Source organism: Asparagus officinalis, chromosome 1 (genome assembly GCF_001876935.1).
Source record: "Asparagus officinalis chromosome 1, Aspof.V1, whole genome shotgun sequence".
NCBI classification, from domain to species: Eukaryota; Viridiplantae; Streptophyta; class Magnoliopsida; order Asparagales; family Asparagaceae; genus Asparagus; species Asparagus officinalis.
In genome coordinates this window covers 31,165,749-31,166,302 of record NC_033794.1, presented here as the reverse complement: position 1 = coordinate 31,166,302, position 554 = coordinate 31,165,749, and positions in this window count along the sequence as shown.

Sequence of the window (554 nt, the reverse complement as noted above, 5' to 3'; positions counted from 1 at the left end):
GCCACCTCTAGGTGGCTCGGTGGCCGAGCCACCTCTAGGTGGCTCTGTAGGCGTATGAAATTGCCTATAGGTCCATTAGCACAGCTCGACGCCGATTTAACAAACGGACCACCGGGCGACGTATCCAAACAAGACCGTTAGCTCGCCAACGCTGAAGCCAAGCTATGCGCAACGGAGCAGGTTAACGAGGCGACAAATCGCACCCAAGCATTGGAATGCATCCACTCGCACGCGGAATCAAACCAATGTTTAGGTGAATCACCGAGTCATCTAAACAAGAGCGAACTCGGATGAATCACGATCAAATCAACATCAATTCCGGACTCAAATTCAGAAGTTGATTTACTGCCATATCAGGAACCCGACTCACTGCCAAATCTGGAATCAAGTCAAAGAGTCGTTGCCAAGTCAATCAACCACACAAGAGAACCAGAACCGGAAACAAAGGACGAAACGGACAAACACCCGGGGACTCGGCCGAAACCGAACCACCCCAGGGTGGCTCGGCCAAGGCCGAGCCACCCTGAGGTGGCTCGGCCAAGGCCGAGCCACCC